General features: G+C 38.7%; 1 protein-coding gene across 1 annotated transcript in view; it reads left to right on the top strand.

Annotated features, from left to right (window-relative positions):
• LOC125225883 (ADP-ribosylation factor 6) overlaps positions 1-22836 on the top strand; it is a 125809-nt gene that overhangs the window by 18544 nt on the left and 84429 nt on the right. The window contains exon 2 of the mRNA XM_048129764.1: positions 12089-12178. The gene's annotated coding sequence lies outside the window, so the exon portion shown is untranslated. The remainder of the gene's footprint in view (positions 1-12088; positions 12179-22836) is intronic.

The raw sequence follows: 22836 nt of genomic DNA, 5'->3' as shown, positions 1-22836 counted from the left end.
CCCGAGTTCCCATAGGTGCAGCCAGGGTTCAGCATCAGCTGGACTTTGGGTACTGCTCACTCGAGTACTCATCAAGACAAGTCCGATGACGAAAACAGCGTTTGCCTGTGTTACACTAAACCCGAGTTCCCTTAGATGCAGCCAGGGTTCAGCATCAGCTGGACTTCGGGTACTGCTCACTCGAGTACTCATCAAGACAAGTCCGATGACGAAAACAGCGTTTGCCTGTGTTACACTAAACCCGAGTTCCCCTAAGTGCAGCCAGGGTTCAGCATCAGCTAGACTTCGGGTACTCATCAAGACAAGTCCGATAAAAAAACCGGCCAAGAGCGTGTCGGGCCACGCTCAGTGTAGGGTTCCGAAGTTTTCCATATTTTTCACAGGTATTGGTATTGAAAATTGAACCTTATTTTATCTACAGCCGTTTCCATCAAACAGAAACGCGCAAATATCACACACAGTGCCGCCGTAGGTAACGATTAGGGTTGTAAATAGAAAAAAAACCAAATGTTTTTTTTCAGAATTATGAAAAAAAACATGAAAAAAAACCGAGCACCTTGGTTTTTTTTCTAAATATGGTTTTTTTTCAGATGACCAAATAATACGACAATAACGGTTTTTCGTGAGTTGTAACGTGTTTCAATAACAATAACGTACATTTTAATTCAGTATTCAAACGTTTATTGGGGAATCCCCGATGCGGCGTGTAGCGTGGAGAGGCGGTGGTGTTGCCAACAGTAAATAGTGATAACTACAAACTACAGATTTCGTAAATGTTACTTTTATAAGACCAGAAATTAAAGTTATTTGATTAAATTCGTTTAATAGTTAACATTAAGTCTAAAAAACCGTATAAAAGTATTAACTACTTTGCAAATTTTGAGATTTCGTACTTTAGAAAAAAAACATACTCCAGAAAAAAAACTGTTTTTTTTCACGGTTTTTTTTCATGTTTTTTTTTCAAGCCAGAAAAAAAACCGTTTTTTTACAACCCTAGTAACGATCGTATGTTATTTCGTTCGGAGTAATGTGTGCTTTATGAGCGAGGTACAGGATTTAAACTCGCACGATATGCTATAAGGGAAAGCAAATAAAACCCAATATAAGGCTTACCCTTATGGCGTTAGGCTGAGCCGATGATAAGGGTTTTGAAAGGGTATTGGGCTATTTTAGGTAAGCGCTTTCGTTAGGGCTTTAAAAGCAAAATGAAAGGGTATCGCGTCAAAAGGGTAGGGTAAGTTAAGCCTAACGAAATACCCATACAAAACCCCGTATAAGGGATAGCGGGCCGGTCCCTGTAATTAGGTATATGTATATATAAAAATACATGTCTAGAATATTTCTAGGAAAAATCCAATGTCCAAAAAAAATACAATATTAATTTCATCAACAATAATAATAATAAAAAACGTAAAAATAAGAAACCATTTCGAATAACAATTAATCCCACGTTGTTCCTGGCTCCGTTCGGGAGCTACGATGCCCCAGGCAGGCACACACACAGACAGACACATCAAACTTACAATACCCCGTCGTTTTTGCGTTGGGGGGAAAAGTGACGTTTTTTGAAAAGACGTCATTTTTCTTCACACTGACATTCGATTCGTATCTGGGGCTAATTTTTGACGTACAAGTTTAGTTATAATTAAGTTACAGATCATTGGCTTGTAATTCTTGTAAATATGTTTATTTATATGAACTTTTGAGTAATCAAGTAATTTATTTGCTTTCATGTAAATAGTACATCGGGTCTTAGAAAACTGCCATATCTTAACACAAACCATAACTATGTCATGTGAAAATTTACCTAGAAATCATGTAAATTGAATAGCCAATCATTTAAAATTACCATTTAAAGGGTATATTAATAACTGTTAGTAAATTAAGCCTAAACCGGACGGCGCGGCGGGATTTAGGCCAACGCGCCAGTTTTTGAATGAAGAGAACTGGTTGATAGAGGAAAATCACGCGAGTTTTAGTTCTGACAAAGTAAAAATATTTTTTCATTTCGACGAAACATATACGGTCAAAGATATAAATTATTGATTTCAGAAAACTAGTAATGTCATCATCATCCACCTTTCGTTATCCCGGCATTTGCCACGGCTCATGTCAGCCTGGGGTCCGCTTTGACAACTAATCACAAGATTTGGCGTAGGCACTAGTTTTACGAAAGCGACCGCCATCTGACCTTCCAACCCGAAGGGTAACTAAATAGACCTTATTGGAATTAGTCTGGTTTCCTCACGATGTTTTCCTTCACCGAAAAGCTACTGGCAAATATCAAATGACATTTCGCACATAAGTTCTGGAAAACTCATTGGTGCGAGCCGGGGTTCGAACCCGCGACCTCCGGATTGAAAGTCGCACGCTCTTACCGCTAGGCCCCCAGCGCTTCTTAGTAAGAAAATAGAAAGTAAATATAAAAATGTGTTTTTCATTTCGACTAAACATATACTGTCAAAGATATAAATAAAATAAATTATTGATTTAAAAAAACTAGTAATATATTCTCCATAAATATGGCGATTTAATAAGTCTCAATGTTTTTTTTTGACATCAGAAAACGGTACAATATATTTATTCTGTCAAGTTTTTCGCTCCGTAAAATGAACATACCTCGCCCGCTTAGAATATTATTACTCAAATACACGATTTCATTTTACAAAAAGGTTGTGATTGCCTATTAAAAGTTTTGATTGGCTGAAATACTAAATGTCAAACGTGTTCTGTCGCTCGCGGAACGTGTATAATAATATAAAGATTACCCGCTTTTCAAAAAAAGGCCAAGTAGGTAGGTACGTTATATACTTAGTAAGACTATGCCGAACTTAGTTTTAAACAATTCTGGCTACGATAAACGGAAAACAGTGTTTATAAATGATCAACGAACGAACGCTATCGTTACTAGGATAATGGATATATTCCATTCGGAAAGATACTAATTTAACGTTGCTATGTTTTACAAGCACTTCACGTGTTTGTTTTTCACTCAAGCTTATACACATTAAAAACATTTGCAACACAAAATTTGCTCCCTGTACCGCTGTAATTATCCCATCCTCAACCTCAAAATGTACCGTATGCCCTCATACTCAAGCCACGTGTATCCATATTTGATGGCAACCCTACAACTAAAACTAATTAGTCCAACTGGTTAATTAATCACGATGAATCATACCGAGCTTACAAAAGATTGAGATGAGTAATTTTGGCAATTACTGTTTCCAGGCAATTTGGCAGCGTTTATTAAGGAAACGTAACTTTTTGATTGCGAATATTGTTAGAAGTAATTATAGTAAAGGTCTAAAATCTTGTACCTGTTCTAGATTATCTTATACTTTTAAACGAGCAATTCTTGTATATTTATTTATTATACCGACGATCTCGGAAACCGCTCTAACAATTTCGCTGAAATTTGTTATGTGGGGGTTTTCGGGGGTGAAAAATCGATCTAGCGTAGCCTTAGATCCCGGAAAACGCGAATTTTCGAGTTTTCATGAGTTTTTCTTTCGCGTTAGTAAACGTAAAATATGGTCGTTAATTTCGCCGCGCGCGCATCGATTCCGCTTAGCTCAGTCGTACGAGGTCGGTCTAATGTACGCAGATAGATCGTAGGTGTCAGGGTTTCGAATCCCGGCCAGAAATTAAGTTTTTTGTTTTTTGTCTTTTTTTTTGTTTTTGTATTTATAAGAGTTTTTTTTATCTAAAGACGTGATATATTAAAATAGAACCGAGCGAAGCTCGGTCGCCCAGATATTATACGTATAATGAGAGCAGAAAATTGAAAAAGATTTCCTAAATCCAAAGAACACTGCTTAGACAAAGTATTAACAATCGTCTACCCTCCGTAGTACACATGACTTTGCGAATGAAAGATTGAAAATGATGTATCTCCCTACCTAGGTTGTTTGGAAGAGATCGCTCTTTAGCGATAAGACCGCCTCTTGTTTTACCTCTAAGTTGTTGTTTATACTTTACTTACTATGTTGTTTCCAGTATTGAGGTGTGCAATAAAGAGTATTTGTATTGTATTGTATCTCCTTCATTCACTGGTTCAATTCGAATATATTTCGTTGTTTATTTCAGCAGTTCAGTTAAACAAAACAAAAACTTAAATTGAAGTAGTAAACTAAAACAATGAAATACTTACTTCACAGTGTACGAAAGACATATCACTCTTTTCTATTTGGTGACACATATTGAGCATGCGCTCATTATACAAATTACAAAGCCTAAAGAAGTGCCTGAATTTGTTGCTGGCTTGTGACTGGATATTAGGTTAGTTAGCCCAAAGAAGAGATTCGCAAAAGACTCATGTTTGAGAAAATAACCGAAAATTTACTGTCTCCTATCAATATTCTTTAATCATCAGATCCGTCGAAACAGTCCCTCATATAACATTTCATTCACATTTACGTCGGGAATAGCAAGTACGAACGTTAACTATTACGAACCCGCAGTAAATGATACCCTGACTTTCCTTTCCTGTAATTTTACTTTGAAAATAATGTATTCTATGACAATTTCACCGTCTGCGAAAGTTAATGGTTTAGGAGACATCGATTTTGTGTTTTGTGAATCGTGGATTCATATTTTTTGTATTGTAACTTATTTCAAAATTTGTTCCTTATGCGCAAGGACCTCTTATAAGAAGCCTAAAATCCCTTATATTATGGAAAGCTACAACTTTTTCAACTAAAGGAAAATTTAAACATGGAGTTCCAGACGGTCACGGGTTCGAATTTTCCTTTGCTTTAAAAAATTGTAGTATAAAACTCGCAAGTGTGTGTTTTTTGCGCCATAATCAATAAATCCGTTTCTGGAAATTTAATTGGGATCTAGCGTCTTTAAAAATCTAATCGGTCCTACACAGATAAAAATTATAATAATCTGTGTTGAAAAAATCAATGCTGTATCGTCAAAAACCAGGGAGGAAATAGTCGAGAGCATTTGTATAGAGAATTGACCCCTCCCGTATCGTCTTAATTACTGTAGCTATAAACGTCACCATATTTCAATGATTTCATGGAAATCGGATCAATTTGAAAATAATGCTTTTTCATAACAGAAAAGATCCAATAGTACGATATAAGTGCAATTTCATTACCACTGAAAGTAAGAGCGGAGTAAAGCTAGAAATTCAATTTTGCTGTTCGCTGGCTCGTATACGACAGTGGGAATCGTTTTTGGATAGCACTTAGCGATGGTACCTATAAGTAACCTAACAAAAATACTTACCTACATAAACTCACGCCAATATTCCTAAACGGATTACGCAAAACGCTTATGAAACTGCTCAAGTTTCAGAGCCACTCAAAAAGTCCGTAGGTATCCAAAAATACGTAAAGAGGGAATGTAATGTAGGTGCTAGGTATATATTTTTTTTATACCACGTCGGTGGCAAACAGGTATACGGTTCGCCTGATGGAAAGCGGTCACCGTAACCACCCATAACCCATGGACGCCTGCAACTCAAGGGGTGTCACATGCGCGTTGCCGACCCATTAGAAACTTGTGCACTCCTTTTTTGAAGAACCCCATACTGTAGTTCATCGGAAATTCCTCGGCAGGGAGCTCATTCTACAGCCGGAGCTTCATTTGCTATTAGATACAAGTTTAGTTTTGCAAAAAACAGGCTCCACACAACACAACGCTTTCTCAGAAACCAAAAACAGGGCTGAACTCAGCATCTTCCTGTTTACCAAGATTGTTATGTTAATTGTGCCCATTCATCTTTCCGCGTGATATCACAATTTGGGCCGTATCAGACGTGAGGGAAGCTGATGTTCGTATGAGAATGATTTCTTGGTATTTTACCGAAAATTCACGCTTTGTTGGAGTTTCTCAGTCTCTTTAAAGCGAGAGTGAATAGGCTATTTATTACTGAACCGGTGAGCGCCATCTTAGACTGTCTTCACTTTCCATTCCAAGTGTGACTATGGTCCATCGCTGATCAGTCTATCCATACTAATAGTATAAATGGGAAAGTGTGTAGAGTCATTCGGGGTAACGGCACGCAGTGGGTAAACGTACGCAGTAGCCCGATCTCCGACAGCGGGGAAGGGGAGCGAGGCGTATGTTGGCAAAATTAGGTGGCGCTTGTGTCGCCGTTTAGGAGCCACGTGACATTTCGGCGCAAAATCAGTACTCGGTGCGACAGGTCGCCGAACGTCTGTGAAGCAATTATTTCGTTCCATATATTTTGTTCTCGGGAAAAGTGTGTTGTAGTTGAATGGATAATTACCTGGAAGTAAGTTTACTTTCGTTCTATTGTATATTTATTGTACTTATTATGAGATCATACATATTTTCTTTAATGTAACTAACCAGTGTGTTGTGTCAGTTGATTTTATAAATTTCCCGATTGGGGTAAGAGTGCGACTTTAAAAGTACGCAGGCGTACTTTTACCCACGACACGTACTCATGCCCCAACGCGTAGGATAATCGCAAAAAATGGTTTAAAGTTTTTTTATTATTTAAGAAAAGAGGAGAGGTGAAGTTTGACCCTAAGCCTAGACCATCAGGAACCAACAAAAAATGCAATACAACTATTAAAAAGAAACAAAATAAAAAGATTATGAACAAAAAAAGTAAGTTAAAAAGATGTCCCATTTGTGACGAAAAATACCAGGAACCACCAACAGAAGACTGGATTCAATGCTTAATTTGCGAGGACTGGTTTTATGAGAACTGCACTGCTTATGAAAATGGAATATTTCGATGTGGATTTTGCAATGAGTAAAATTTTTATGTGATCTAAACTTTCGATCTCAGTTCTAGTACAGTTAAACTTAGATTTAACATATTAGGTCATCAATCAGCGTTCTTAATTCTATTATTGCGTAAGATGCTGAATATGTTGACAACAAATTATAGTAAATGTTTATTATTGCCAGCCTTTATTTTATTCGAGTACCCACCTCCCTAGAAACCTGAATGCGTACGTTTACCCCTTGCGCGTATTTTTACCCTAATGCGTGCGTAATTTTACCCACATATCGGGTCAAGAGGACGCATTGGGTCTTTTTTGCTTTAAACGTATGTACCGAGCAAGCTAGTACACATTGATGATAAATTTGCCTAATTAATGAAAATGTACATATATTCGACCAATTTTATATTTAAATAAGTCAAATATCTTATTTGGTATAGATTTTAGACGCCATCAAAAATAAAGTGCGTGCTCTTGACCCGAATGACTCTATGTCTGTTTGTTTGTCCGTCTTTCACGGCAAAACGGAGCGACGAAATGACATGATTTTTTAAGTGGAGATAGTTGAAGGGATGGAAAGTGACACAGGCTACTTTTTGTCTCTTTCTAACGCGAGCGAAGCCGCGGGCAAAAGCTAGTATAATTAAATAAAAGTCAAAATCAGACAACTTTTTGTATGGCTATGTTTCTGGTACTTTTTCCTTTTAGCCATAAAACTTTAAAACTACTCTAAAAAGGGAAGCACCTGTGGTGCGACTGACTGACTTTCACATTGCTAAATATTTTAGCCACCTCAAAATAATCTGCCTGCTTAATATGAAACATAAAATAGGTCACGAACTCACGAATAACTAACCACAATATAGGCAACAATATTCATAAATTGTTAGCTATAGTTAAATACCTGAGGCCCATTTCTCAAAAGATATTAGACTAAGGCCTGATTTAGACGGCGTGCGAACTCGCATGCGATTTTAGTTACACAGTGGGCTGTTGAGGTTAACATACAATTTTGCACAACCATCAAATACCGCAATGTAATAAAACTCGTATGCGAGCGACCGTCTAAATGGGCCATAATATTAGTCAAATATCGTTCGAGAAATGGGCCCCTCAGTTGCATATCATTGCCAATAAGTACCGCCGACTATCTCTAGATCTAACTGTGTCTAATCTAAACCACCTTAACAGATTCCAATGTTTATAGAAATAACACGAGCGACCTATATATAACCTCCGACCTATCGACTCCATAAAGGCTTGTCTCACGGATAAAGGTTGAATATATTTGGACTTTGGACACGCCCCACTTTTGAGCGGCTCGGGTTTGACAGGGGAAATCTATATTTTATGAGTTAGAGCATGCACCTTAAACCTAATGTAACTTTTAGCCCCTTTAAAGAATCTACGTATTCTTATTCTATATGTTTTGTGCCACTACCTACATACAGAGTGTAACAAAAATGGTGGTGATCCGTTTAAGGGCGTACTCAGTATCGTATTTTTATCAGGAAAAAGTAGAAAAATTTTTTTTCGCTAAAAAAATTTTTACTTTTGTATGAGCCGGGCCGCGCGAATCGGTCGAATCTCCATACAAAGATAAAAATTTTTTTTTGCGAAAAAAATTTTTTATCCTACTTTTTCCTGATGAGAATACGATACTGAATACGCCCTTAAACGGATCACCACCATTTTTGTTACACCCTGTATACACTAAACAAAATACATCTTACAACTTTGTATTCACTTACACGGTTATTATCGATCTATAAACTAACAATAGTTTCATAATGGGGATGATATCACCATTCGGTTTCGCTTGCGAACTTTAATAGCCTATAGTTACAACTAAATTTATCGCTGTATGTAAACACATTTTTTACATGAATTTAATCATTATGAACGATAACTGTAGGTACATGGGACATACATTGTACATCGTTATGAAAAAAATTTTTTACACACATTTTTTTAATTGAGTAACAGGGCGAATCAACTTTTTGACCGACTCAAATCTGTCCGCACATTCTTAACATAGTTGTGAAATTTCACCCTTAAATAATGAATTTTATTGGTATTTTTCACTTTACCCTGTATATTAAAACATAACCCTAACTGTTAAATCCAATAAACTGAAACTTTGTTCATTAGAAGTTCGATTTCTTGGTAACTCCAGAGACATTTTGAGTAACGCCAGAGACACCAAAAATGTCGGTCAAAAAGTTGATTCGCCCAACAATGTTAAACCGAATAGGCACTTACTTACCCTTTTGACGACACAGTTTTAAAATTGACAAATAATAGGTAAAATCATAAATTACTGTTTGTAAGTCGCGGATCGCCAGGAGGTTGATAGCAACACCGAGTACCAGTGGCGTGGCGTGAAAGTTTTTTGTTGATAAAGCCGGAGGGGTTTTCGGGATCTGTTTTGTATGAACTTCTACAGATACTGGAGAATTTTAGGGAACCTGTAGGGAATCGAGCTGTATCGACGCCCCGCCACTGCCGAGTACTGAAATGAACCTTGTATGTAAAAAATAAAAAAAGTTAATCACTGAAAAGTTTCAAAACTTTAATAATCATAATACTATCTTTCAATAGTCATTTAGTCATTTTAGTCATTTTATTTCATGAACAATTTTTACATTGTGTTTGAAAATCTTATTATATAAAGGTACTTAAAAATACTTAAGACTACACTACAATAACAAAACACTTAACATGCAAATTAAATTAAATTAAAATTGAATTACAAAAAAAAAAAAACTAAATACAATAAAATAAAAATGTCACAGTTGCTTAACCTACATTGATACTTAAAAAATCCTCTACAGAGTAATAACATTTTTCCAACAAGAAAGCATTTAACTGTTTTTTGAAAATATAATAATTATAAATAGATTTCATGTCAATGGGTAAATTATTGAACAGCTTTATCGCTTGATAATTTGCGGATTGTTTGACCACTGTCAGTTTGGTCATAATAGGTTGTGGCAAGTCTTTCCTCCTGGTTGCAAGACGCCTCTCTTTCTGTTCCTGTGTTTCAATATCCTTAATGTTTTTAACTTAATCTGTCAGAACTACTGATATATACAGACAAGGAATGGTTAAAATTTTGTATTTGATGAAGTAGGGTTTACAAGATGTTAGTTGCGGAATTCTGGCAATAATGCGGATTGCTCTTTTTTGGACCACAAATGCAGCCTGGATATTATACTTGTAACTGTTGCCCCAAAACTTGACGCTATAACGATATTTAGATTCAACCAATGCATAATATACCATTTTTAACTCTATCAAGCTTAATTCATCCCGAAGACTTCTGAGAGCATAACACGATGAGTTTATTGAATTTACAATTGCCGCAACTTCAGCTTTCCAGTTGAGCAGACAATCGATGTGTACCCCCAGAAACCTTCCCGTAATATTTCGAGAGAGTGAGTCAAAGAAGCTGCAATATACCGTAAAGTTACTAATTATTAAAATAAAAATAACAAAAACGCAACTGACACCCTTCATGCAATCGATCAAATGTAAGGGACTATCCAAACACAGGCGACGCATGTCCTAAGACGCTTGAGGCGCGCGCCGCATCGCGTCACGTTTCTTTTTAAATTACACTCGGGCGGCGCGGCGCTGGTGTCCGTTCCGCGTCTTACGACATGCGGCGCTTGAGTGTGGGTTGCCGCTAAGGTACCGGCCACATCTGAGCGTCGCGTGTCTCGGGGCGCGCAACGGACGTGCGCGCCACGCCACCTGAGTGTAATTCAAAAAGCGTCTCCTCAGTACATTTTGTATAGGAAGGACGTAAGACGCGTCCCAGGTGGCGTGGCGCGCGCCGCGCCGCTTGGCGGACGTTTTTTGAATTACACTCAGGTGGCGTGGCGCGGACGTCCGTTGCACGCCCCGAGACACGCAACGCTTAGATGTGACCGGTCACTTAGAAACTGTCACCAAAGTTACCGAGGTTTCTGAGATTGCGAAATCCTTTAACTTTGTAACTTTAGTTTTGGCAACGAGTTTGATGTATGATTACAGAAGTGTTTTATGTTGGCCAGTTTAGTTTGTTTGTCTTCCTTAGGTATATCTTGCTAAGTGCTTTTAAAGTAAAGGGTTTTATCTGTGGAGGAATATTGAATATTTCTTTATTAAAAATTTTAAATGATTCACGGTTAGTTTCATAAGACTTATATTGACGAAGGACGTAAGACGCGCCCCCAGGCGGCGCGGCGCGCGCCACGCCACCGCCACGCTGCCTGGGGCGCGTCTTGCGTCCTTCCTATACAAAATGTACTGAGGAGACGTTTTTTGAATTACATTCAGGCGGCGTGGCGGAGACGTCCGTTGCGAGCCCCGAGACACGCGACGCTTAAGTGGGAACGCTGCCTTATTAAGTTATCTCTTGTTGAGATGCTATCTTACTTATTATACTTCACATATCTTTATAACTGACATCTTCATCAAACCAGGTAGTAATTATAAAGTTCCATAATCACGCAGTTCTAACTACCCTATTGTTTCAGCATAATAATGTGCTCGTATTAACTTCAGACAATATACGCTTGGTTCATAAGGATTGCGATTGTTTCAATATGAACTGTCAGAAAACTTGAAACTTCATTAATAAAAGATGATTTTTCAGAAGTTCACTCTGTCTGAAATAAAATTAGGCTTAAAACCACGGATCATCCAGTGATCTTGCACTTTCTGTTCAGTCTCTGGCATAGCTGAGTGGAGAGTCTTCATAATAAGGACTCAAAAACTTTAGTTTAATAAACTTAGTGATAACTTTCCTTATCACGTCACGAATTAGTAATCGTGTACTCTTCAAAAACGCTTCAGAATGAGCTTTTTGGCTGTCGACTGTTCTACGCAATATCCAATATCACAGCAACACCATTTTCCATAGCGTCAATAAGTATATAAGTACCCAAACGCCGACGCTCAAAAGACGCTATGTAGTTGTCTCATAGCGTCTCCCAAGCGTCGACGTGCAGTCAAGTCCACGGTTGGTGACACTATTTTCCATAGCTGCCGGCCTAGCCGAATGACAATCGTTGACTTGACGCCGATGGAAAAGCAGTCGAGCTCTCTTGAGGCAATACGGAAGGGCGATAGAGATATCTAGCTACGATACGTGAGCGTTTGTGCATTTGGCTACGTACCCTGAGGACTACACGCCGACGATAAAGCGCGTCCTTCCCATACAAATTGTACTGAGAAGACGTTTTTTAAATTACTTTCTCGCGGCGTGGCGTGGCGCTGACGTCCGTTCCGCGGCTCAGGACATGCGTCGCCTATGTGTGGATGGTCGCTAACATAGTCATAAACTTTTCCTAATGTAATTCTAACCGCAATCTCCATTGTTCCAGGATATGTGTACGTAACGTGAGATAGCTGTGCTGTGATAGTAGCGGTCTAACTGTGGAATGGTGCCGGTGTGTCGGCGGTTGGGTTTTAATGTGAGTACCTAACGTTTTAATACCTACCACATAATACATAATAGGTATAGAAGGTTCACTGTCAACGAACTGCACGCGAGCAGTCGATCTATTCACCGTGAAGGTCATCAAACTTTATGGGCCGCGACGGTGCGGCCGCTGAATGTACGAAGCGCGGAGTGAGTCGCCTCTGTACCTACTTCCATTGTTTGTTCTCGTGGCATGCGTCTCTTGAGTGTGGACGGTCCCTAATACAACACAGTCAACTGATGAAGGGACGCTTGACTGTAAATCTACTAAAGTAAAATATTGAGGCTGCTAAATTACTTACGAAGAACCACTGTTTATGTTTTTTTTTATTTACTTATATTCTCTTTCGTATTTTGAAACTAAAATCGTGTTAGACATAGTCTAGTAAACACATGACGCATTGAAAGCATTCTTATCAGCACTTAATTAATTAAGATAACGCTGTTACTATGCAGAGATTCCGGAGATAGGTACTGGGGGCCGATTCGACTAGTCTATCGGACAGTTAGTGCGTTTTCACATTATCCGATCCGATATCGGATGTCGGACCGATATCCCATACATTACAGGCGCCATCTTGAATTTTTTCAATTGAAATCCTTCCGACATCCGATATCGGATCGGATAATGTGAAAACGGTCTTACATGACTATTTTTAGTCCTAAAATCCAGTCTCATTCACACTGCTAATGCACATAATTTTATAAATTCACGTTTTACAAAATAAACATTGCTACTTTGACCATGATCATGACTTTGACATTGGCACCGAAAATACGCGCTACACAACTGTGTCACTCTCGCTGACCTCATTGTATGACCGCTGTATGACGCTTACAGAAATAACGTAATGACGTACATACTGACATTACTGACTTAGAAAAATATCCCTTAAAAAAACTTTTTTTTATTTACCTAAATAATCGGATATCGGAATTAGTCATACTCCGTTCCCGGAAAAAACCGTAATACTCGTATGTAGTGACCGGCCACATCAGAGCGTCGCGTGTCTGACGTGTGAGACGCGCCCCAGGTGGCGTGCCACCTGGGGCGCGTCTTACGTCCTTCCTATACAAAATGTACTGAGGAAACGCTTTTTGAATTACACTCAGGTCAGGTGGCGTGGCGCGGACGTCCGTTGCGCGCCCCGAAACACGCGACGCTCTGATGTGGCCGGTACCTAACTCCGCTTTTTTTTTCTGGAAATGGCACTAAACTAACTAATCGGGAACAATATTTCGAAAGAATATAATGTATATTAAACCGTTGAATTTGAAAATAAAATATGAATGCTTGGCAAATTATGCTTTGAATTAGATTATCGGCTTCACCGTGTTTTTTAGTAATCGTAATAACGCTCGATTGTAAGACGTAGAATATACCGTTAGGTTTAAATTCATTCAATACTTTATTTAATAATTTTTGTTTATTTTACTACTAATCTAACTAGTACTAGTTAAATTCAACAACATCCGTGTAACATTATGCAGAAACATTCGCCACAAGTGTTACTACAGCTTAAAATAATCCAAACACACTCCCATCCTATATTTAACTATAATTTCATAACCCTTAGTTACAAAGGCATAAGGTCCAAAAATGGTGTAGTAAGTACAACACGACAGACAACTGTCACCGAACGCGTAGCGACTACTAATTGACTTTAGCTCACGATTCGTACAGACATACAGAAAAGTGTATAGGTATAATAGGGAAAAGTACGCATATATTTGCTCAAAATTAGAAAAAAAACTGTAGCCTGCCGCCTACCTGACCGTGGAGAGCTGGAGAGTACAAAGTTATTGAAAATGATGCCTTATCGGACATAATCTAACTATCCTCCTCGATAGATATCAAAAAGTAACTAGTGACTCGTTGCAAAAAAGTTTTTTTTTTAAATCTATTTTTCTTATTATAAGTGCCAGTTTTCTCAGTAACATTTACTTTTTTATGTGAAAATACATCCAAAAAAACTAAAAAAAAAAAATTTTTTTGGCGAAATTAGCTTGACCCCATATAACATTTTATTATTATTTTTCCCTCAGTTATGCATACTTCAAATCTTTCGGTTTCCTCATGTTTACATCGTGTATAGTGGTCCAACTTTAACTGTGAACTTTAGACTCGGTAATTAAGGGGATGCCTACTTGCCTACACCCAGTCTGTAGCTACTTCTAACGCTGACTGTACTAACGCCTACAAATAACTTAGACGTTGTAAGTATTCAAATACCCTTTGCCGTAACTTGTTCATATTATTCGCGAACGTTTGGCGTTGCGAAATAACCGCTCCGAGACATTTGGCAACGTGTTTTATTACATGCAGTTGGTAACAACTTGTAGGTAATGCGATGAGAAGTGGGTACAGTTTGCAGGCTTATGTGCAGTTGGCAACACTAATAATATGTATATGATGTACACCTTCAAAAGTATTTGACGTCTTGGAATACTGTTCAAAATAGAAATATACTCCTACATTTTCTACAGCCGACTTAGCGTTTCCCAAAACTTATCGGATTCGGCTCTGGCCAACCGAAAGTAAGGTCAATTCAAACCTTATTGCTTCAATTTGATGAATATGGTGAACGACTGTTTTGCCAAAAATACCTTAAATAATAAATAACCAACCAATGTTAACAAGGTTTCTCTTTTGAATGATTCACGGTTATTTTCATTAGACTTATATTGACCGGGATATAGACCGTGATTACCTTTTTGATTTTTGTCGAGCTCCCGATATTTCGACGCAGTTGCATGCATCATGATTTTTCCGTGATCATGATGCATGCAACTGCGTCGAAATATCGGGAGCTCGACAAAAATCAAAAAGGTAATCACGGTCTATATCCCGGTCAATATAAGTCTAAGGTTTCTCTTTTTAATAAACTATTCTTAAACTTAAGATCCCAGGCCCACAGGGCCCAGACCATGATCATGAACTTTTAAACAATTCTACTCACTTGGCTTGGCACACAACTCTTCGCACGTACTATCAATACTACTGACTGAATTTAATCCTTACAGCGACAACATACGGACTACGAGAAGTGTTATCTGCGTTTGATATTAGTATTACGCAGTGTTTCTCGCTCACACCACACCAATAACAAGGGGAAAGAATAGAAAGATAGATGTTTTATTTTTCAATTTCTTTCCATTGCTGCTGGAATAGCTGTTTTCATTCTCCATGTATTTCAGACCCTTGTTAACGAATCCACCGTCAAATGTGGGGTCACGGCTCAAAACTCTGCCCGGATACGATAGTCCTAACAGATAAAATCTGTTTTGTATTCATGATACGGATCCCATAATTCTAAACACCTTCCCTCGCCCACTGTTGCTAAAGAAATAAATATTGAATTTGATTTTTTTTCTTTTGTGAGTATCTGTTTCTGAATTCGTCCGCGGAAAGTACGTAACTACGTAAAAATATGTATTTAGATTTTTAATATTTAATTTTATATATGTACCTTATCATTTATCAGTTTAATCAGGCATCCGCCGGCAATGCCGTCATCGGAATATTTTCCTGTAATAGTTTCCCTATTAATCACATTTAAAATTATCCTTATTGGGTATAGCACTCTTCCATTGAGTTGCATGTAGGTACATTTCGAGTAATGACTTAATGAGTAATGTTTCATTTCATAGTTCTGTTTATATTTCCAAATGCCTATTGTGTTCGAGTTAAATACCATTTGTTACTCCCATTTAACCTACGTCATCCATCAACTTCACTAACCAAAAATCCGACGCATCGATAAAGTTAACCAGCATACCCGATATATGGGCTGACGCTAATGCTTACATCCTGTGTGTCATCTCCTGATTTCTATCGGGGCAGTGTGAACAATTGTGTATAGTTTCATAGATGGTATAATGTTTCCCTTTCTAGTTTTGTTTTATAGAATTTGCCATAAATGCAAGTATTAAGTAGAATCGAGGTCATACAATCAAAAAATGGAAAATTTTACGTGTAAAGTAAGAGCAACCATTTCAACGGGTCCACGCCGTTTTGTCGGACAAACGGTGTTTAGTTTTGAGTTGGTCGAAAATGTCTATGTTTAATTAGGTAATTGTAATGATAATGAGGGCCTTGTTGCTTCTATGGAATCAACCATAACAAAATTGCTTTGGTGAGAATGACACGACAGATTTTTTAGTTCATTCTTTGACCTGATAAAAGAGCATGACGCTAAACAGGATCCCATATATGCAGACAGTTTAGCGGGCGATAATACCTACTATTAGCTTGAATTTTGATTTGACATAAAATAAACCCACAAATTTTAAATGGAACTGTCATAAAAACAGGCATGTGGTTTATATGTTCTTTTTACATGATATTTTTAACGAGTAATTTGCAATATTTGTGCATTCAATTTTGCGCTTTTATCCTCATTTGTAGCAATTGCAAATACTGGTAGCATCTTTCCTTAAATCTGTTTTAAATATAACAACTCCTACGCTAACGTATGTTTTCTTAAAAATCCTAGCTCCAGACAATTTATAGCATCAACTAGTTACCTCGGGATCCGCTTTTAGAAGATAAAATCAACATTTAAGATGAATTCCGAACGGTTCCAGCTCAAAGTTTCAGCAAACAGTATGGTATTGCCACGAAGGTCGTTAATCAGGCTAGGTGATTCCATTTTAACTTTCCACCGTTTCCATGTTTGGAATTCGAATTTTGAATCCGTTTAGATATCGCTAACGATTATTGGAACTCGCCAAACTTGGAGTGAAATGGGTAATTTATGAAACGGTAGCATCCATGGGACTTCTAACTAGGCTTATCTAAAGAAGCTTGGTATTACCTGAGGGCTTTTACGCATGTAGAAAGAAGATGGTTTGGGCGCACGAGATTCTATGTCAACTTCAACGGTTGATCAATCGACTGATTGAATGTAATGCTTATTATAAAGAAAAATAATTTATTAGTCAAACAAGCATACGGCTCGCCTGGTGCTAAGCAGTAATCGTAGCTTAATACACGCTTGCAACTTCAGAGGTGTTACTTGCGCGTTGCCGATCCTTAAAAAATCTGTACACTGCTTTTTAGGGTTCCGTACTTCAAAAAGGAAAACGGACACATATAATTTAAAGAACCACATACTGTAGCACCTCGGGAAACCTCGGGAGCTCATTCCACAGCCTGTGCGTTCGCAGGAGGAAATGGTCAATGGTTCAATAACGGATACAGGTAAAACACAAATTGCGATTTCACTTTTAGACCCTTAACTTTTTTTTTAAATAGCACATACTTAATAAGTTGATCGACCTACATTGTCTATTTTTATGTGAATCGTACGCAGATCAACGCCCTATTGCCTCGTGGACAGGTCACCCAGAGTTAATTAAATGAGGCGTTGTCGTCACCCGGCGTTACCTACTTTCGGTCCAGCAATCTAACGCAGATCTACTGACCGATATTGCTACCTACTCGTAAGGTCGCTTCCTCACTTGTCTGCATTCATTGCATACTTACTGATGTCGACAGGATCTCCTCACTTAAAGCTCGGCCACATATGCGCGTTTTGATAGCGTAGGCGGAGCGGTAGCGGAGCGTTAGCGGAGCGCAACGATAGCGGTGCGCCGGACGAACGCTGGCGTTGCGCCCAGCGGACGCCGGCGGGAACTAAAGGTGCGTTTAAACGGCGCGCGATAACGCGAGCCGAGCCTAGCTCGGCTCGTGATCCGGCGCGCCACGCGCCGTTTAAACAGCTACGCTCGGCGCGGCTCGGCTCGGCTCGGCAAAGTTCGCGCGATCCATCACTTGTCGGTTTTTTCGACACGGATCAAAGGCGCGCGCGCCATCTTCGGCTCGGCTCGTGTTAATACGCGCCGTCTAAACAGATGGTACAAAGCGCGCGACGACGGAAGTCGAGTTTTAAGTTTTTAACACGCTTTTCGTGTATGTAACTAACTATGTAATGGAATCTACGGAGGCTAATTTAACCATCTTCCAAGGATCGTAGCGTAATGAAAATTGGCAGCTGTATGCAGTTCTGATGACAATACAATAATATGGTACTGTTGAACTGATCTGATGATGGAGCCGGAAGATATGAACTGGAACTACATGATGGAACATCGTATCATAGCTGTTTTTGGGTTTCTTAGAAAAGTCTTGTAATGAACTTTGACTAAGATTAGGTTTCAAAGTCTGATGATGGAGCCGGAAGATATGAACTGGAACTACATGATGGAACATCGTATCATAGCTGTTTTTGGGTTTCTTAGAAAAGTCTTGTAATGAACTTTGACTACGATTAGGTTTCAAAGTCTGATGATGGAGCCGGAAGATATGAACTGGAACTACATGATGGAACATCGTATGAAAGCTGTTTTTGGGTTTCTTAGAAAAGTCTTGTAATAAACTTTGACTACGATTAGGTTTCAAAGTCTGATGATGGAGCCGGAAGATATGAACTGGAACTACATGATGGAACATCGTATCAAAGCTGTTTTTGGGTTTCTTAGAAAAGTATTGTAATGAACTTTGACTACGATTAGGTTTCAAGGTCTGATGTTGGAGCCGGAAGATATGAACTGGAACTACATGATGGAACTTCTTATCATAGCTGTTTTTGGGTTTCTTAAAAAAGTCTTATAATGAACTTTGACCACGATTAGGTTTCAAGGTCTGATAATGAAGCCCGAAGACAGGCACTAGCATTCCATGATGGCATATCGTATCATAGTTCTGTTTGCGCTTGTGAGAAAGGCTACGTAATGAACTTCGAACGTTACGTTTTCAACGTTATAACAAACCTATTATTGACCGAAGCGAAGCGAGGCCTAAGCTAGGTTAGGGTTTTCTTGCGACCCTTATGAGCGGAAAAAGGAAAGACCGAATCAGTATATCTAAACTAAGTCAGGTTAGGGTCTTTTTGTGACCCTTAAATATGCAGCCCAGCCAGGCAATCATGGTCGCGCGATAAACGATAAAACATCGGGCATCGATAGGGACGGCCTGCTGTTTTATCATTTATCGCGCGACCATGATTGCCTAAATAAATATCAACGTAGTATTTAAAATAAGTTGGTTAAGGGTTTTCTTGTGACCCTTAGAGCAAAAGTAAGAGGGGCTCGGGGGGCGAAGCCCCCCGCATAAAAGAAAGATTAACCTAATATTAAAAATAAGTTGGGTTAGGGTTTTCTTGTGACCCTTAAGAGTAAATAAAGGGGGGCTCGGCCCCCGAAAAAAAGAAAGATTAACGTAGTATATAAAAAAGGTGGGTGTGGGTTTTCTTGCGACCCTTAAGAGCGAAAATAAGGTGGGGGTTGGGGGGGTGGCTTTATCAACGAAAAATTTCACGCCACGCTACTGCTAAGCATGTCGCGAAGGTCTACAAATAACAGTTCCCAGATCCACTATCAGTCTTTTAGTTGCTTAGCAAAATGTCGCGTCCACGTTCCATATCCAGGTTCAACCCAACGTAAATATACTAGAGTGCGACTGAGAAAATTCAACCCTTTGTCTCTATCCTCTTACAGAGTAAGATGAAATCCTTAAGTTCCGTATCGTATTGCATTAATCTTCAAATTAGCGCAGCACTATGAAAAAAATTTCGCGCTCGCTACGCTCGCGATCGCGATTTTTTCCCTACATGCTAAAATTTCTTCCCAAACCTGCCGAAACTCAAATTCGCTCAACCAACCCACACAACCCTAATCGATTGCACAGGCCGGCACTGGCCGGCATTGACTCCTAGTGATTTCAAGTTGGGCATCTACCGTGCACAAGATGAAAGGCACTACGCAGTGGTGTATTTAGGGTCCCTTATTTTTGCGGTTGGACAGGCTCATGTGGCCCTGAGTAGAGTAAAATTACTTAGTGCTCTCCAGATAGAAGAGCTAGATTGTTCTAAAGCTGACAGGTAAAACACCATGCAATACAGACACACTGGCGGAGATGGAGAGAATGTGGGCTCAATAAAATAGAAATTGAAATAAAAATTAAAATTAAATGAATCAATGAAAAACTTTATTGCGATAAGCTTGGTACCTATACATCAGGTGGTATTAATTATTATTAAGTAGCAATACGTGTTAGCCACAAATGGCTTGCGAAATTCGCCTACTTGGAATAAATTTATGTTTAAATTTTAAAGATATTTCATTATTAACGACTAAAAAGTATAAAATAAATTTATAGTTTAAAAAACTCTAGAAAAACACGCTTTTATAAATGCACGTAAAGGCCAAAAATAAATTATGGATCGTTCAAGTTGTCTCTATTTCTGGGATGAAGAGTAAACTCTGTGCTTTTAATTATAATATTTGATTGTAAAAGCGTGGGGCGCTGTAACAGGAAAATCTTTTTGTATAACTTGCAGAGAAATCAAGTTAAACTATATTACGAGAAGCAGTTTACACAGATTGGCGCGCTAACTGGACTTGCAGCACGACTGCAGCGCCCCACGCTTTTACAATCAAATATTATAATTAAAAGCACATAGTTTACTCTTCATCCCAGAAATAGAGACAACTTGAACGATCCGTAATTTATTTTTGGCTTTTACGTGCATTTATAAAAGCGTGTTTTTCTAGAGTTTTTTAAACTATAAATTTATTTATCGGCGTTTTCATGTGTTCGAATTATGGAGTGGAGCAATGATATGATTCAAAGCTTTATTGAATTATATGAAGAGGAACCATCAATATGGAACCCAAAACATCTCGGTCACAAAAATCGCAACAATATAATAGGCTTTCGTTCGTATCTACACGGACGGCTCGGCTCGCGTAGGATCGTGCTACCTCGCGCCGTGTAAACGCACAGGCTCGCGTTCGTATTGAGCCGAGCCGCATCTACACGGACGGCTCGGCTCGCGTAAGATCGTGCTAACACGCGCCGTTTAAACGCACCTTAACGAGCGCGGATTGCGAGCGGAATGCGCGCGGATTGCGAGCGGAACGCCAGCGTTCCGCCGGCGCACCGCTATCATTGCGCTCCGCTAATGCTACGCTATCAAAACGCTTTATGTGTGGCGGAGGCTTTAATGTCGTGGTCCGAGGAAGATACCTTACACAGCTTAAAATCATTGCAATGGCTGCCCGTGCCGTGAAGCGGTTTACTACACGTAAATGACGCCCTGTCGTTTTTGCGTCGGGGGATAAAAACCGAGCGCCGAGTACCTAAAGCGTCTCCTCAGTACATTTTGTATAGGAAGGACGTAGCGCCGACAAAATGTACTGAGGAGACGCACTTACACTCAATGGCGTGGCGCGGAGTTTCTCGCTCTGGTGTGGCCGGTCACTAAATGAAGCACTCTAATAAGTTTCTCAAATAAATGATTATATCATGTATGAAAATATGCGATATCGTGGCAAAAAAGGGTCAAGACGTGGATACATGGAAGGGGTGGAGAATTGGAGAGAGGCGTTTGCCTAGCAATGAGACACTCTAGACTAGACTCGTATAAAAAATACTAATTGCTATTTATATATCAGTACATGTGAAGCTTATACCAAGGTTATAAAATCAGCACAATTGAAACAGTAATTTTAGTCAGCCATATATTTTTTTTAATTTATTAACTACCTTTTTCATTTCTTCAAGTCCCGAAGTTAATTTTTAGTTAGATGTTCCTAAACTAGAGAATCATAATAATAAAAAATTAATTAGACGCTTAAATATCAGGTAAATATAATAGGAAATCTGTTCTTCTTGGCATGATGATGACGATGAGGTGAAAGTAAAGGTCTCTCGTCGGCGATTTAATATTCATCCTTATCTATCAAACGGCATATATTATACTCTCGTAATTTGTCATAGGAAACCGCTCCATCATCCAAGGTTCAAAAGGTCAAGCCTCTGGTTAGTAACATTCGACACGGGGCTAATGATGGCAATAAAGTAGTATAATATGACGTTGACAGTGACAGCGTGCTGGTGGGTCTGTTACCTTGTTGTGTTCTCGTTTATAATCAAAAAGTTAAACTTAATGTAAACAGGAAAGTAATGAAAACTCGTAATGAAATGCGTACGCATGTTTTGCGATTTTTGGCCGGCAAAAGCCGCATCCGCGTCGATATACTCGATATGTTTGGACAGGCCCTTATAATCGATTTTCTTACAAGGAGTACTCTCAGCCATTGATTACATAAGCTGCAAACAGCAACAGTTCAGCGGAAAATGAAACCCTGCCAAAGTTTGTACAAAACTTTATTTAAGCAAAAAGTTTATTTTAAGGTTTTTGTACTAGTTCTCGTAATATTTTGCACAAGTAGAATTCATTTAACCCATTCCATGAGACAAACGGGCTCGGCGTCAGCTTGCCGGCCGTTTGGGAACAAGATCGGACTCCGTTGACAAATGTGACTCACTAGGGTTGATGTACGGAAAATTCATTATTGGGCATGGGAATTATATGAGTTTATAAAATATGGGTATTGAAAATTAACGTGGAAGGCAACGAAGTCATTTCATTTCATTTATTTTGCAATGTGTGTTACAAAGGTCTTAACAGTTAACTTTATAAGCATACATGTGAATAGTTTCAACACACCCTGTGAGGGTATTGCAATATATCTAAAGCTAAGATCTAAAACTAGATTTAAAGTTAATATTTCTACACAACGAATGTCATTTCAGTTAAAGTTAATTTTGAGTTAGTAAAGAATACAATTCAATTTAGCCTT

Source organism: Leguminivora glycinivorella, chromosome 4, assembly GCF_023078275.1.
Source record: "Leguminivora glycinivorella isolate SPB_JAAS2020 chromosome 4, LegGlyc_1.1, whole genome shotgun sequence".
NCBI lineage: Eukaryota > Metazoa > Arthropoda > Insecta > Lepidoptera > Tortricidae > Leguminivora > Leguminivora glycinivorella.
The sequence above is the reverse complement of the archived record's forward strand: the minus strand, read 5'-3'. Positions and strand labels throughout refer to the sequence as shown.